At 43.7% G+C, this 17,506-nt stretch overlaps 1 protein-coding gene across 1 annotated transcript in view; it reads left to right on the top strand.

Annotated features, from left to right (window-relative positions):
• LOC115477106 (protein unc-79 homolog) overlaps window positions 1–17,506 on the top strand; it is a 186,710-nt gene that overhangs the window by 120,129 nt on the left and 49,075 nt on the right.

Raw genomic sequence — 17,506 nt, 5'->3', positions numbered from 1 at the left:
AGACTTCCTTTCCTGTCTTCAGCGGGGGTTATGTGTTGGCCCTATTTGGATATTTTTAAAACTTTTACCTGGATATGATTTGGCTAGTTAAGGGGCCCTTTTACTAAGGTGCGCTGAAAAACGGGCTGAGGTAGCGTAGGAGAGTGTTTTGGATGAACGCAGATCCGTTTTTCAGCACACTTGTAAAAATGCCTTTTAAAAATTTTGACTGAAAATGGACGTGCGGCAAAATGAAAATTGACGCGCGTCCTTTTTGGGTCTGAGACCTTACCGCCAGCCATTGACTTAGCGGTAAGGTCTCACGCGTTAACCATGCGATAAGGGTCAACGCACGTCTAATGCCTTCTACCACCTGGTAGCTCTGTGCGCCAGAAAATAAAAATTATTTTCTGGTGCACATGGTGGACCTGCGCCAAAAATGAAATTACCACCCGGCACACGGGGTAGCCGGGTGGTAACTCGGAATTGGCACGCGTTGGGCGCGTAGGCCCTAACGCAGCTTAGTGAAAGGACCCCTAAATTGTTAAACAGGTGGATATTATCATAAAATGTGATGGGTCAGGCGGGTTGCACTGGGACTTATCCACATAGCAGCGCTGTTCAGCCGCTATCCAGATAGATTTTAAACCCGTTCAATAGCTGATCTAACTGTATCCAGACAACGCTGACACTGTTAACACTCAGCATAGTCATCACCACTAGCTGTCTGGATAGCAGTGTTGAATGTATGGAATAAGTTAAGCACCACCACTGAGGGAGCATATACGTCAAGCCGGTACGTCAAGCTCCATCTCTGGCCGTCTTCAAATCTAAGCTAAAAGCCCACCTTTTTGATGCTGCTTTTAACTCCTAACCCTTATTCACTTGTTCAGAACCCTTATTTCATCATCCTCACTTTAATATTCCCTTATCTCTTGTTTGTCCTGTTTGTCTGTCCTAATTAGATTGTAAGCTCTGTCGAGGAGGGACTGTCTCTTCATGTTCAAGTGTACAGCGCTGCGTACGTCTAGTAGCGCTATAGAAATAATAAGTAGTAGTAGTAGTCTTGGGATTCCGGAATCTTATTACTGTTTGGGATTCTGCACAGAATCTTGCTACTATGGGATTCCGGAATCTTGCTACTCTTTAGGATTCTGCATGGAATCTTGCTACTCTTTGTACTTATCCCTTATTTGTTCTGTTTGTCCTGATTAGATTTTAAGCTCTGTCGAGCAGGGACTGTCTCTTCATGTTCAGGTGTACAGCGCTGCGTACGTCTAGTAGCGCTATAGAAATGATGAGTAGTAGTAGTAGTAGCAGCATATGATTGAGGGCTATGAAACCCTGAGTGGTATAGAACAGGTAGAAGTGAATCGATTTTTCACTCTTTCAAAAAGCACAAAGACCAGGGGACACTCAATGAAATTATATGGACGTACTTTTAAAACAACATTTTTTCACTCAAAGAATAGCTAAGCTCAGGAACTTGTTGCTGGAAGATATGGTAACAGCGGTTAGTGTATCTGGGTTTAAAAAAAGGTTTGGACAGGTTCCTGGAGGAAAAGTCCATAGTCTGTTATTGAGATGGACATTGGGGAACCCACTGCTTCATGGAATGTTGCTGCTAATTGGGTTTCTGCCAGGTACTTGTGGTCTGAATTGGCCACTGTTGGAAGCAGGATACTGGGCTAGATGGACCATTGGTCAGACCCAATATTGGCACTTAAATGTTTCTGGCAATTGTTGTGGTTGAAAATCCAGCCTTTTCTCCCTGTTTTATATCCTGACTTCCTAATGTGCATACTCTGGTCATCAAAGTCACAGTTCTAGATCAGGAGCCATGTACCTAAGATCCTTCTGGAGCTCTGCAATCGTTGGTCTTGAATCTAGCCTCTAGGTGTCACCCAAGAGCAATGACCATGACTTCCTTCGCCTAGAGGATGTGGATACTGACTTTGGAGCATCTCCAGCCTCTTGTGCATGGTATTACACCTCCCACTGGGCAAACCTTGTGCTGTAGTTTATTCATATATTATGCCAGTTAGCATTTTTATTGCACTGACCAATGGAATATTGAGAACAAGGAGGCATTTAGAAATCACCTTCTCTGTTGAAACTCATTGGACTATAAGTGGAGGAGTAACCTAATGGTTAGTGCAGCAACGTACCGGGTTCAATTCCCACTGCAGCTCCTTGTGACTCTGGGCAAGTCACTAAACCCTCCTAGCCCCAGGTACAAAATGAGTACCTTCATATCTATCTATATAATTCACAACCCCAACGTTCTAAATGAAGCCACCACCGGAAGTTGAGGCGTCGAGATAGCCGCTTTCCCCATCAGTGTGTGCCCCGCCCTCGCGTCACTACGTGATGACGACAAGGGCGGAGCACTGACACTGGACGAAACGGAGCGCCAGCACCAATGAAGACATAACCGCTCACTTACACTGCAGCACCGACAACACGAACAGCGCTGACAGAAGGAATCCATTTTGATGGCCATGCTCCTGCTCTGCGTATGTGAGTCACCCCCCCCCCCCCCCAAAAAAAACAAGCTAGCGCCCGTTTCATTGCTCTGAGAAACGGGCCTTCTTTACTAGTTATATGTAAATCACGTTGATTGCAACCACAGAAAGGCAGCATATAAAATCCCATCCCCTTTCCCCATAACATAACCATTCGCTCAGGTAGTCAATACTTGACAGTCTTAGAGCTATTTACAGTGTGGTTGATCAGAAGTTGTAAGGAATGCAATGCAAGAGTGATCAAATCCTCTCTGTGGCTATACCGGGATTCTGGAGCCAGTGCAAGAAGCAATTGTGGACATTTCTCAAGCTGTGGTTCCATTTGGTCTGACTGTTGTTTACACAGAAAAAATGTTTACAAGCTGCTTAAGAGGTACAGTTTGAGTGGATGCAGGTGTTAATTATCTGTGCTGTGCACTGCGAGATCCACTTCAGCGTTCCATTTCGTGGATCACAGATTTTACTTGCCTGTCTTCTCGGAAATCTTTTCTTCTGTGATGGGCTTAAATTAGAGCTTTATGATCCCGGGTCGGACCTCAATCCAATAGACAGATCTGTAGTCCATCTTACTCAGACTTCAGGCGTGCTACTTTAAAATCTGTGGTTTCTCCCCAAAGGATGGATCTCCTGAGTCATTCTCTATTGAAGACTTTCTTTTCTTAGAAGGTGCTACCCAGTGAATCTGACTGTTCTAGTGGCAATGTGTAGTAAGGTTTCACATTCTCCTTAATATGTGAGAGTAACAGAGATCCCCTTTTAATCACTATTTCAGTTTTCCTCACTGACTGGAAGTGTATGACAGCTGTGGTTCCTTTTCTCCAAGAAACTTACACATAAGTACATAAGTAATGCCATACTGGGAAAAGACCAAAGGTCCATCGAACCCAGCATCCTGTCCCCGACAGCAGCCAATCCAGGTCAACGGCACCTGGCAAGCTACCCAAACGTACAAACATTTTATACAAGTTATTCCCTAAATTCTGGATTTTCCCCAAGTCCATTTAGTAGCGGTCTATGGACTTATCCTTTAGGAAACCGTCCAACCCCCTTTTAAACTCTGCCAAGCTAACCACCTTCACCTTCATCAGGAGCTGGTCTTACTCTTTCTAGCTCTGCCTCTGGAAGCCTCTCTCATCAATGCAGCAGCTCACACACACTACTTCGCTCTCTCTCTCTCTGGCTTATATCTTGGTGGGCACTACCACTAAACCTCAAAACAAAGGGGTTAACACACTCTCTGGGTCATTCCATGTGGCCAAGGGGCAACAATAAGAGAAATGCTGTTGGCAGTCATATAAGTGGACCATACAAGAAAACTCACATTAGTAATGATTTAGCATTCAAGTCAGTCAAAATCATATGTAAACAGCAAAATTCCACTTATCTTTTTTTATATTTGTTTGGTATTCAGTTAGTTTTACTGGGTGCATATTAAATTTTTGTCACTTTAGTATATGTAAATGCTGGCACCTAACATGCACAGTTTAAAAAACTAAAAATGCTAGCTGCCTCCTGAAATCCTCTGTGTTAACCGCTCCAAAGTGAAAGGGGCAGTTAGCATGAAGAATTTCCTCGCCCATACCCTCCTTAAAGAATGATGCCACACACCCCATGCCTCTTCACAATCCCTTTAGAAGACATTCCATCCCAACCCTTCCCCTCTCAAGCAATGTCATCAGCCTATTCCACCTGCCAAGGCATCCTCTTTCCTCTGCTTGAACAATGACGTTGGCCTTCTTCAGGGCATCTCCTTTCCCTGAGAAATGGTGAGGCCCTCTTCATCCCTCTTTTCTTCTAGATCAACGATATGGGATTCCTTCAGGAACGTATTTATTTATTTTGTCACATTTATACCTCACATTTTTCCACATGTTTGCAGGCTCAGTGTGGCTTACATTAAACCGAGAAGGCAATCGCCAACCCGGTTGTTAATCAATTACAATATATTGTGGTAAACAGAGAGAGTAGAAGAACAAGTTGAAAGGAGAGAACAGGAAAAGGGGAAAGAGTCCAAAATAGTCTATTAATGCATTGCTTTGGAGGACTTTAGGATTTATGTTGGATCCTGGGAGTAGGCTTTCTTGAATAAGCTGGTCTTGAGTAATTTCCTTAAAGTTAAGATGATTTTGGATAGTTTTGACAGCTTTTACTAAAGCATTCCATAATTTGGTGCTGATAAGGGAAAAGGAAGTAACATAAGTAGATTTATACTCGAGGATATTACAAGTAGAACAAGGAGGTTTAGGAATGAATGGGATGTTCTTGATGTTGTAAACCCCCAGGGGTCTCTCACATGTGCTGAGACCCTCTAGTAGCTTCTGTCCAGACCCACATGCTCTTTGCCAAGGATTACCAGCACTTGGTTTTCAGAGAAGGAGTCTAACAGATTTTCTTTTTGGCTACTTGTACACCTAGCCTCAAGGACTGGGGCTCCTCCTTCACTCAGGGTGACTGTCCCCCCCCCCCCCCCCCCCCCCCCAGTTATCAGTGCTTCTGTGAATCCTTCCCTGCTATACCCTCTGGTAACCAGTCACCCTTCTGGTACTCCGGCAGTGCCCCTTGACACCTTCTTTGGGGAATTTAGCCCTGGTTCCTCTGCTTTCACAAATATGCAAATTAGCCACAGTAGATGCAAATACACTTTATTAGCACCTGGCTCCAGTCTTGTGGGGAACACTTCTTTCCAGTTTATTAGTCCATTGGTTTCTTCTCCATTGAGCCCACTTACTGAAGAGACATGGGTCCCAGTGTAAACGGCCTCCTCCCCTGGACAGGACTTTCCTCACTCACTTCAACTTTACAGTCCTGTCCTCCACCCCACTGCTGTTAGTCAACTTCACATAATACACAGTTCATTTCTCGCCAAAAGGCATACCAGTTGAGCATCTTCTGGGCTCTTAGAAGGAACCTTCGCTTTCAGCTTCCAGGGGCTCTCCTCCAGCCAGTCTCCCCCTTCACCTTCAGGCTCCATTCATTCCAGGTCTTCTCCTCCAACTGGCTTCAGGTCCTCTATTTCCTCTCCTTCTCTTGTCTTGGAGAGCGCTCTTTATAGGGTGGCTAATTATCCTCCCCACCTCTTTAGGCTCCTCCCCCTGGTTCCAGAAAGGTCCAGGCCTAGAACTCTCTCCAACTTTCCATCTCATATTCTGAGAGTTCCCCCTGGTGGCTTCCTCAGGGAAGGGCAGGTCCTATACCATGAGCACCCCCTAGCTGTCCCTTCCGGTCATTACACTGCTGTACCCCTTTTAGCTCCCTCTAGTGACCAGATCAGGGCATTTTCCAGACTTTCCCTAGGACAGCGCCCTCTGGCGACCTCCTCAGGGTAGGGCAGTCCTGTGTTTATCACAATGTATTCCTAGAAGGAAGGTTGATTAGGTTATTCATGTATCCTGGGACTTCTCCATAAAGAATTTTGTGGACTAGGGCACAAATTTTGAAGTTAATTCTTTCCTTTATTGGGAGCCAGTGTAATTTTTCTCGAAGGGGCTTAGAATTTTCAAATACGTATCTGACACTCGCTCCTTAGCAATGATGTGGGCTCTCTTCAGGTGCATTTCCCTCCCTCTCCCTGACCAGTGATGTGGATCCCCATCAAGAGCCTTCCTTACTGTCCCACTGGAATGGTCGCTTTTCAATCCAGAGATGTTCCTTCTATACCAGCAAGAGTGGTTGCACAGCTCTCCTGCCAGCTGGTTGCCAAGTGGCGCCTCATTACGTATCATACAGCATTATACGTGCACTTAGATAGTGTCATTTCCAGTTTGTTATCTGGGCCGGCTTGAGGGCTCTTCAGTCACCCCTAAGTACCATTCTGAAAGGATGAGGAGTGTTAACTCCTGGAAGGGACTGATGCGTCTTTTTGACTTACCCACTGCACAGCATGGGAGCCTGACGGAGTTGTTTATTGCTCTGTGAGCTACAGTGTATATGTTTGATCCAGTTCATCCATGAAGCAGCACTTGGCGAAACGCTGGCCATCGTCGGGTGAAGCTGGGATCAGATAAGTTACACTTTTTGCACACTGTAGCTCACGTATTTGTAAAGGTTGCATTGCACAGAGCTTTTGGTTTTAATCAATATTACAATGAAACAGTAAAGGAGAAGGGGTTTTTTTTGCCTGTGAGGTGTTTACCTATAAGTCCTCATATTTAAGGGGCCCTTTTTACTAAATCGTGTAGGCGCCTACGCATGCCAATTTGGAACTACCACCCGGCTACCGTGAGGCCTAGGCGGTAATTTCATTTTTTACATGCGTCCACTATGTGCGCCGTAAAATATATTTTAGGCACTAACCGGGCGGTAATCGGCAGTGTACGTGCGCTGACAATTACCGCCCGGTTAACGTGTAAGTGAATGGGTGGCGGTTAGGTCTCAGACCCAAAATGGATGAGTACCAATTTTCATTTTGCCGCATGTCCATTTTCGGCACGTAAAAAAAAAAAGACATTTTTTACAAGTGCGCTGAAAAAATGGATCTGAGCGCGTCCAAAACACACGCCTATACTAACGCAAGCCATTTTTCAGCGCACCTTAGTAAAAGGTCCCCTAAATGTTTAGAGTAGAGGTTTGATTCTGAGGCTTTTTCCTCCCTCCTGTTTTTTTTTTTAATTTATTTCTTTATTAGTTTTTAACAAACATATTAATTTATGATTGATAACACACAAATTCACACAATATTTCAAAAAGGAAACAAAAATAAACTTAATTACTCCATAAATTTTTAAACTATCGACCACAATCCCTCCTGGTTTTTTTTTATGGTTGCCAATCTCTGTGCAATGGTATAAAGTTCTGAATTGCTCCTTTGCTCTCAATAATCTCAGTTTGTATTGTTATTTAGAGGAGGGTTTTGTGGATCTGCATTTGTTTATGTCTCTTTGATTCTCTATCGTTTATTCATATTACACAGTAGCTAAGATTTTCTTGTAGATGATGTAACAAAAGTCAGTTTTTAAGGTAGATGCTTCTGGCAGAACAACCTGTTATGACATATTTATTTTTATTTTTTATTTGTTGCATTTGTATCCCACATTTTCCCACCTATTTGCAGGCTCAATGTGGCTTACATTGTTCCGTAGTGGCAATCGCCCTTACCGGAATGAAAATACAAAGTGCTATTGCATTAAAGTTCAAAGGTGACATGGGTAAATTAAGCAATCAAGTATAGAGAGATCATTTACAGAATAAAAATAAAAGTGGTATTGCGTTAAAGTTCATTCGTGATAAAGTACATGACGCAGTCCAATAAAAAGAGTTCGGTTTTGTCCGGTTCTGGTCAGTGGCGTTCCTAGGGGCGCTGACACCCGGGGCGGATCGCCGATGCGCCCCGCCCCCCAGGTGCAGCACCCCCCCGAACAGCACGACCCCCTCCCCCGGTGAAAGAACCCCCCCCTGGTGCACGTCGCTGGGGGGGGGGGGGGGTGCAGCGCGCCTGTCGGCTCTTCGTTTCCATGCTCCCTCTGCCCCGGAACAGGAAGTAACCTGTTCCGGGGCAGAGGGAGCATGAAAACGAAGAACCGACAGGCACGCGGCACCCCCCCAGCGGCGTGCACCTGGGGCGGACTGCCCCCACTGCCCCCCCCCTTGGTACGCCACTGGTTCTGGTATAAGTTTCGTTGTCTGGTCTTTAGGGTGGATCATTATGGTATGCCTTATTAAACAGGTTGATTTTTAGTGATTTTCAGAAGTTTGTTAGGTCATACATTGTTTTTCTAGCATTTGGTAGGGCGTTCCATAGTTGCGTGCTTATGTAGGAGAAGCTGGATGCCTACGTTGATTAATATTTTAGTCCTTTGCAGCTAGGGTAATGGAGATTCAGGGAATGTGCGTGCTGACCTTTTTGTGTTCCTGGTTGGTAAGTCAATAAGGTCTGACATGTAGATTGGGGCCTCATCCTGGACGATTTTATGATTTTATTAAGCGAAATGTGTAAAAGACAAATACGAACTATTGTTATTTATGTCAAAGAAATCATGTGAGTGGATGTTAAATGTGGAGAAGCAAAGCACAAGAAAATCGTGTCGGAGAAGACAGCTGGTGTGCTACAGTGGGGAGGAATCGGCCTGCTGTTAGTTAAGGGTGGTGTGGGGGGGGGGGTGAGGAATCCAGATGATTGTCTTGTTCCCCATGCAGCCGAGGTAATCCTGCTTCAGGCTTCTTTATAGGAATGCATAAAAGCTGTAGAGGTGCAGGGAAACGAAGAGGAATCTTTCGTTCTGCCGGAGCCCCCCCCCCCCCCCCCCCCGAGGAAGAACCTTTTGTAATTCCACGGTCAGAGAAGTAAAATGGACGCCTTACTTCACATAAAGAGGATGAAATGCTCTGGGCATTTCTGACAGGACTACCAGTGACCTTTTTCAGTCTTTGTTATCCTGTCAGAGGAAGTGACAGGCACAGAATGTTAGAAGACAGGCAGAGCTACTGTTCACCTCAACGCGCATTTCGCATGCACTGAGAGAGACAAGGTTCTCCTTAAATATGCAACTCTAGAGAAGAATTTCCAGTCTGCACCAGGAAGAACATACTGGCCCCAGTGATACGAAGCCCATGCAGTACAGGAAGCTTGTTCCTTCATTAAGGTTTCATTTTACAAGTCATTCTTCTCGATTTGGTACGATGAGATCTCATTGCTGTAAAGCAAAAGTTCAACTTGGTCAAAACATTATTTTCTGCCCATTAAAATGGACTTCCATAAATATAAGGTTCAACTACTACTACTACTACTATAAATCACTTCTATAGCGCTACCAGTCGTACGCAGCGCTTTACAATTGAACATGAAGAAAGACAGTCCCTGCTCGAAAGAGCTTACAATCTAAATCAGGACAAACAGACAGGATCAATAAGGATAAGGGAAGGACAGACAGAAGGACACAAGGATAAGATAAAAGTGACAAGTCAGGAGTCGAAAGCAGCATCAAACAGGTAGGCCTTTAGCCCGGATTTGAAGGCAGCCAGGGATGGAGCTAGACGTAATGGCTCAGGAAGCCTATTCCAGGCATAAGGTGCGGCGAGATAGAAGGAGCGGAGTCTGGAGTTAGCGATGGAGGAGAAGGGGGCAACTAGGAGAGATCTGCCTAGTGAACGGAGTTCTAGGGAAGGAGTGTAGAGAGAGATGAGGGTGGAGAGGTAGTGAGGGGCTGCAGAGTGAATGCACTTATAGGTCAATAAGAGGAGCTTGAATTGTATACGGAAACGGATAGGGAGCCAGTGAAGCGATTTCAGGAGAGGGCTGATATGGGAATAACGACTTTGGCAAAATATTAGTCGTGCGGCAGAGTTTTGAACAGATTGAAGAGGAGAGAGATGGCTGAGCGGAAGACCTGTGAGAAGCAAGTTGCAGTAGTCTAAGCGAGAGGTGATGAGAGTGTGGATGAGGGTTCTGATAGCGTGTTCAGAAAGGAAAGGGTGAATTCTGGCGATGTTATAAAGGAAGAAACGACAGGTTTTAGCAATCTGTTGAATATGGGCAGAGAAGGAGAGGGAGGAGTCAAAGATGACCCCAAGGTTGCGAGCAGACGAGACAGGAAGAATGAGCGTGTTGTCGACAGAAATAGAGAATGGGGGAAGGGGAGAGGTTGGTTTAGGAGGGAAGATAACTTGGATAAGAAAGGAAGGAGGGAGATGGGGCAATAGTTGGAAGGAGAGTTAGGATCCAGAGAAGGTTTTTTGAGGGGTGGGGTGACTACTACTCCCATAGTGATTTTTGAACCAGAAAAACATCTGTTTGCTAGTTGGTTTTGTGCTCAGTGCGTCTTATCTTTTTGGACCATTTTTGGAAAACAAAATGTCCAAGGGAAAATTGCATAAAAGCAAACCATTGGAATATATTTATTTATTTGTTACATTTGTATCCCACATTTTCCCACCTATTTGTGGCTTACATAGTACTGTAGTGGTGATCACCAGTTCCGGTATGAACAAATACTACTACTAATAACATTTATATAGCGTTACCAGGCGCACGCAGCGCTGAACATGACATAGAGAGACAGTCCCTGCTCAAAGAGCTTACAATCTAAGTAAAACAGACAGACAAGACATTACGGGCAAGGGAATTACAGGGTAAAGAGGAACAGGGAAGGAGGGGGGCAAATGAGTAACGGTTAGGGGCCAAAGGCAGTAGTGAAAAGGTGAGTTTTCAACATAGATTTAAAAACAGGTAGAGATGGAGCTAGACGTATGGGTTCAGGAAGACGGTTCCAGGCATAAGGTGCAGCAAGATAAAAGGAACGAAGTCTGGAGTTAGCGGTGGAGGAGAAGGGGGACGACAAGAGAGATTTGTTCAGAGAGCGGAGTTGACGGGGAGGAGCGTAGGGAGAAATGAGAGAGGAGAAGTAGTGAGGGGTCATAGAGTGGATGCATTTAAAGGTCAGTAATAAGGATCATGTATGGTAGAAGTAGGGGAACTTAGGAAGGCAGGAAGGAAGGAAGGAAGGAAGAAGTTGGGGTGAGTCCATTACGATCTTTGTTTTGGTTGTGTTGCAGGTGCTCAGGCTTTTATGTTGGGTCTGTAGGATATGCTTTCGTAAACAAGGTTTGTTTTTAGTTCTTTCCGAAAGTGCAGGTGGTCGTACGTTGTTTTTACTCATTTTGGCAGTGCGTTCCATAGTTGTGCGCTTAGGTAGGGAAAGCTGGATGCATACGTTGATTTGTGTTTGAGTCCTTTGATGCTTGGGTAGTGAAGATTCAAGTATGTTCGTGATGGGAGGGGGGCTGCATTTTTAGTTAACTAGCCACAGACATCCCAGCAAAGCAGTGGGGCACCCTAGGGGGAACTACAGTGGACTTCACATAAAAAGATCCCAGGTACACAGCTCACCGTTACCCCCTTATATTGTATGGTGAGTCCCCCAAAACCTACCAAAATCCTACTGTACACCATTAGAATAGCATTTATTTATTTATTTATTTATTAGTATGTATTTACCGCCTTTTTGAAGGAATTCGCTCATGTCTGCAGGTGTCACCTATATGTAGGTACAGTAGGTTTTTGGTGGGTTATGGAGGGCTCACACTTTCTACCACAAGGGTAACAGTTAGAGTGGGATATGGGCTTGGATCCCCTTCTCCGCACCGACCACTAAGTTACTCCAGGGACCTTCTTGCTGATGTAATAGAACTGGCCTTAACATCTCAAGCTGTCGGAAGCTGCTATGTACTGCTTCTTTCTTATCTTTGAGGGTTGGGAGGGGGAGTAAGGGTCATTTAGAGCAACCTTTTGTGACTTAGTCGTGATTGAAACAGTTCTAGACCAAAACGCCTAACTTTTAGCCAAAGTCATTTTTTGCTTTGTTCCATTATGGCAGAAAAACATCCAAGTTTTTTGGGAATGCCCAAATCCCATCCCCAACATGTGCCAAACACACCCACTTCTGATTTGGCACACTGCATAGAAACTGTCTTAAAAATGGGTTTCGAAAATAACAATTTAGACGTTTTGGCAAAAAAAAGTCCATTTGCTGCTTTGCGCTGCCTTTTGGATGTTTTTCTGTTTTGAAAATGAGCCCCATAATAGCACATCATCTGTATGGGCAGATATTTTAATGGATGACCCTCCACATGTTACACCTTTAATAAAAGGATAATTTCTTATAGCCATAAAAAAAGGTTCCAAAGCAATGTTCAACAGTAGTGGTGATAGAGGGAAACCTTGCCTGATACCACATGGTATGGCCATAACATTATTGATATAAACTCTAGTTGTTGGAGCTGAGTATACACTTTTATATATTGATGAGGATATGAGAAAAGCTGTATTACTGCATTGTTCTAAATAAGAAAGGCCACTCAACACGGTCAGAGGCTTTCTCCACATCAAATCCAATGGCTACTAGAGGATGTGATGCATTAGACAAGTGTATTAGAATATTAGAGAATAATCTTTGTTAGAAGAAAGACGATCATGCATAAATCCATTGTCTTATTCCAAAGAACTCCACCAGAGGTGGTCCAATGTCTAACAGATTACCTTAGTAAGCTACTTGAAACAGGTTCTCTTTCTGAAGACATGGGCAAAATTATTCTCACACCACTTCTGAAAGGCTCAGGGTTAGATCCAACCTTGACAGCAAACTATCGCCCAGTGGCAAACATTCCCCTCTTCGTGAAAATAGTGGAATCTTATGTCCGTAGACAACTTACCAAATATCTAGACACATTCTCCATGCTACACCAATTGCAATTCGGATTCAGAACTGCACACAGCACTGGAATTCTGCTTCTAGTTCTAACAACATACGCCAAACAGCATCTATTACAAAAGAAACCAAGTCATACTACTCCAGTTCGACATATCAGCTGCGTTCGACATAGTGGATCATGGAATACCACTCAACAGACTGAATCAGATAGGAATAACAGGATCAGTCTTCAAATGGTTCAATGAATTCCTTTACAAATGATGCTACTCTGTAAAACAAAACAACCGTCTCTCAAATTACTGATCCCCAAAATGTGGGGTTCCCCAAGGATCCTCACTCTAACCCATTTTGTTCAACTACTTCATGTCTTTCCTCAGTTCAACACACCTTGGATTAGAAGAGTTACTACTATCCTATGCCGACGACATAAGGCTCCTCCTACTACTAACACCCAGATCCAACCCATTCCATAACAGGGATGACCACTATTCAAACCTGGGCTGCAGAAAACAGAATGAAACTGAATGTGCAAAAGACCAAGATCTTATGGTTGCGGAATCAAGGAACTGAAGTCCCAATCTCAGTAACTCTTCCCATCAACAGAACCTTACCAGCTGAATCAGAAGCCAAAGTACTTGGGGTCATTCTAGAGTTATCCCCATCATTCTTATCCCACATCAACACAATATGGAGGAAAACGATGTTTAAGATGAGACAACTATGTGTAATCAGATCATTCTTTGATCAAAAAGCCTTCACACTACTGGTCCAAATGCTGACCCTACCACATCTGGACTACTTTAATGTCTTATTCTCTGGCATTAAAAACCAGTATCAATATAAAATGCGATTACACAGAACACAGCAACGAGATTAATCTTCAAACTAAACAGATATATCAGCGTGTCGTCATACCTTTCCAAATTACACTGGCTACCCATAGCCAAAAAAATTAATTTTAAAGTTGCCTACCTAGTCTTCCAGATCCTTCAAGGAACCACCTCAGAACTATTGATCAACATCTCAGCTATCTGAATCACCCAATCAAACTGACTGAAAAAAACAACCGATCCTAGCCCTGGATCAAGTATCTCTCTCTGGAACTCTCTCCCACTGGCTTTCAGATCAGACTCCAACTACCTTAGCTTCAGGAGCACACTAAAAACCTTCCTTTTCCCAAAGACAGGGACATAACAATCATAACATTGTCTATACCCAGAACAGACTAAAAGTCAATTCAAACTGATACATCTCACACTTACACTCTTGCAATACACAACACCACACACACCCAACAAGATTGCATTCACAATGTCCTACCTATCAACAAGACTAAACTCACAATGCTCAACTGATATACAATAATGTCTCTGATAAGATGTAAACCTCACTGAACCCTAAATAGGGGATATTAGTGGTATGTAAGACCTGAATTGAATTGAATGATCTTCAAAATCATAAATTGCAATCTAGATGCTAATATTTTGGCATCCACATTGATTAATGATAATCCTATATAATAATTCTCACCTCCAACGTTCTATGCTTGGGACCGTGGCTCCCTGGCTGCAAGTGGTCTGCGAGGCAGACACGCACGGACGTCACTGACGTCAACACAGCTGATTCCAAGGCTGATTCCAAGGCGCATGTTTCCCTACTCCTCCTACTGCCTCGGAACCAGCTGTCACCCCCTCGCGCTATGGCCCCCTCGAAACCCACCCCCTCCCGCGAACCTGTCGATCCCCCCCCCCCAGAACGCCGAAAACCGCACCCCCTCCCACCGCTGTTGTGCACTACCTTCAGGTGGGTTCCTCAATCCTCTTCTTAGAAAGTTTAACTCCGTGCGTCTGACACACGCATAGGAACTTCCAGACAAGATGATTGAAGAACCTACGGGAAGGGAAGGTAGCACAACAACGGCGGCGGCGGTGGCGGCAGTTTTCGCTTGCACAGGGGGGGGGAACGACAGGTTCGCGGAAGGGGGGGTTCGAGGGGGCCGTAGCACGGGGGGGGGGGGGGGGGGAATTGCCTGCCTAAGGCCCGTTTCCTTGCCTACAGAAACGGGCCTTTTTTTACTAGTGGTCTATAATTTTTAATGTCCTGTGAGTTCATACCAGCTTTTGGTAACACCATAATTGTAGCTTCTGTAAAGGATCCTTCAGCTGATCCAGTAGATATAAGGTGGTTAAAGAATTGTTGCAATTGTGGCAGTTATAATGATTGAAAAGCAACATAGAATTCCACAGTGAGACCATCTGGACCAGGAGATTTTTTTTTAGCCATTGTTTTAATAGCCTCAGTGATGTCCTCTTCAGTAATTATCTTAGTTAGATTTTTATTATCTTCCAGAAATAATTATAGGGTGAACAAGAGAATCCATAAAAGAGCCACTTTGTGTAGATGATTCACATTCAGATGTATAATTGTTGATAAAAGGATTTAAAACAATTCAGTGTAAACGAGTCATTTGTTAAAAGGTTACCAGAATCATCTTTAATAGTAGTAATGTTAGTCCTATCAACTTTAGCTTTCAAGTAAGCGGCAAGAAGATAACCACATTTATTATTTTGAGAATAATAATGAGCTGCTTGCATAACAACAGAATTAGCAGTGATCCTACTAAGTAGCATGTTGTATTCATATCAAAGCTTTTGTAATTCTTTAATTAAATAATTATTAGTAGGATTGTCCTGATGTCTTTCTTTGGTTCTAATATCTTTTTTTCTAGTTTGTCTATAATTGCATTTCTCTGTGTTCGTACACTGGCAGCAAAAGATATTTATTTATTTATTTATTTATTTATTTATTTATTTATTTATTTTTTTCATTTGTAGCATTTGTATCCCACAGTTTCCCAACAATTTGCAGGCTCAAAGTGGCTTACATTTGCCGTAATGGCGGTTGCCATTTCCGGGTAACAGAATTACAAATGGTAATGTGTTAAGTTGCATACATACATGGTAACATACATGTAACATAACATACGTGAACAGATCATGGTATAGATATATATCACGTGCATATATATGTTAAGGAAGAATAAATTATGGTAATACATGAACCGCCCCTAGAATATGCTTTAAAGACACTCCAAACACAGGGCCATCCAGAGTCCTCAGGTTTGTTGTGTTCAAAATACTCTTTAATGGCTGCAAATATGTGATCTTTAATTTCTCGCTCATTTAGCAACTCAGAACTGAATCTCCATTGATTATTCTTAGCATATTTGGAAATCTCATCTAATTGCAAAATTATGGGAGCGTGTCAGCAACCGAAATGTTACCAATATCAGCCTGCAAGACATTTTAAAATAATGAACTACTAACAAGAAAGAAATCAATTTGGGAGTAAGATGTATGCGGAGAAGAATAAAAGGTGTAACGACGTCCTCCCTCGTGCATCAATCTCTAGGGGGGTCAATCAAATTAAGGTGCAAAATAGCATCATGTAAAGCATGCCATGATTTCGTTTTTTTATATAATACTGTGGAACATCTATCAATATCAGGATTTAAAATTCAATTAAAGTCTCTGCCTGCTATCCAAGGAATGTTGGGTATCATTTATGAATTGGCTCACAATTTCATGAAAAAAGTCAGGACAGTCCAAATTGGGAGCATTTATATTCCTAATGGACAATTTTGGGGACTCAACAGTTATCAATATCTTGACCCATCTTCCACGAACATCATTACATAGTAACATAGTAGATGATGGCAGAAAAAGACCTGCACGGTCCACCCAGTCTGCCCAACAAGATAAACTCACATGTGCCATTTTTTGTGTTCACCTTACCTTGATTTGTACCTGTCTTTTTCAGGGCACAGACCATATAAGTCTGCCCAGCACTATCCCTGCCTCCCAACCACCAGCCCCGCCTCCCACCACCGATTCTGGCACAGACCGTATAAGTCTGCCCAGCACTATCCCTGCCTCCCAACCACCAGCTCTGGCACAGACCGTATAAGTCTGCCCAGCACTATCCCCGCCTCCCAACCACCAGCCCCGCCTCCCACCACCGATTCTGGCACAGACCATATAAGTCTGCCCAGCACTATCCCCACCTCCCAACCACCAGCTCTGGCACAGACCGTATAAGTCTGCCCAGCACTATCCCCACCTCCCAACCACCAGCTCTGGCACAGACCGTATAAGTCTGCCCAGCACTATCCCCGCCTCCCAACCACCAGCCCCGCCTCCCACCACCAGTTTTGGCACAGACCGTATAAGTCTGCCCAGCACTATCCCTGCCTCCCAACCACCAGCTCTGGCACAGACCGTATAAGTCTGCCCAGCACTATCCCCGCCTCCCAACCACCAGCCCCGCCTCCCACCACCGATTCTGGCACAGACCGTATAAGTCTGCCCAGCACTATCCCCACCTCCCAACCACCAGCCCTGCCACCCACCATCTGCAGGGGAGTATATAGCAGGAAGGGACCATCTAGTTGTCAGTTTCAAAAATTCAGCTACATTTAATTGAGTTTCCTACAGTAATACAACATTAGGTGAGTATTTATTCAAAAACATTAATCATTTTTTTCCTTTTCCTTTAATTATAAATGCCTCTAACATTAAGAGAAACACATGTAAAAGGCATAATTAAACCAATGCAGATTCATAAAATACCTTATAGGCACATCTGAGCTATAAAGAGCTGTGCTGTTAAGTTGTGAACTAAATCAATTATAAAGAATTCTCATTATGATTATAGAGAGAAACATGCATTTGCAAAATACCATATATCCATGTGTAAAGGTAAACACATGAATCACTAAAGTGGGTCAGTGAAGACCACTAAAATGCAGCATGACCAGAATCCAGGTGACATTTCTTGAATAGCATAGAAAATATAACAATG

The sequence above is a fragment of the Microcaecilia unicolor genome, chromosome 9 (assembly GCF_901765095.1).
Source record: "Microcaecilia unicolor chromosome 9, aMicUni1.1, whole genome shotgun sequence".
Lineage (NCBI taxonomy): Eukaryota > Metazoa > Chordata > Amphibia > Gymnophiona > Siphonopidae > Microcaecilia > Microcaecilia unicolor.
This window is presented reverse-complemented; position numbering and strand designations above follow the sequence as displayed.